This window comes from Corylus avellana, chromosome ca6 (genome assembly GCF_901000735.1).
Source record: "Corylus avellana chromosome ca6, CavTom2PMs-1.0".
Taxonomy (NCBI): Eukaryota; Viridiplantae; Streptophyta; class Magnoliopsida; order Fagales; family Betulaceae; genus Corylus; species Corylus avellana.
The window spans coordinates 14,086,722-14,087,223 of record NC_081546.1 but is presented as its reverse complement, the minus strand read 5'-3'; positions in this window follow the sequence as shown (position 1 = coordinate 14,087,223).

The window sequence follows — 502 nt, the reverse complement described above, 5'->3', positions numbered from 1 at the left end:
TTTTAGACCGGTGAAATGGCCACCGTTCCGGCCAGAAATCGCAGCTCGTGTAGGGCCGGTTCTATCCATCACAGGCGGCCCCATATGGGGTTTTCTCCATTCACTGTATGCGGCAAGCGTGTAACCTGAGTAGGAGATGGAACGAATCTGAGTAGTGGCTTAGTTCATGCTTGCTGTCCCGTTTTTCTGTGTAAACAAACACATCGGCAGCCTCACGCAAGCCTTCTGAGCTTTAGGAACCATTTACGTGACTTCGCCGCACTAGTCACAAGGCTCAAGCTCTTTGGCCAAGAACGGGCAGCACCCTTTTTGGGTCTCATGGTGGTTGAGAACAAATGGTTCTCAGTTTCAGTAACCGTGGGTCTCTCGTTTTGTTTCGATAATCACAAAAACCAAAAAAAAAAAAATATATTATCGAAACAAAAATAAAATATTAGCAGCAGACATATTAAAACTAGACTAAGCAAATATGGCCTAGAGAAGGCTCTGATACCACATGTAA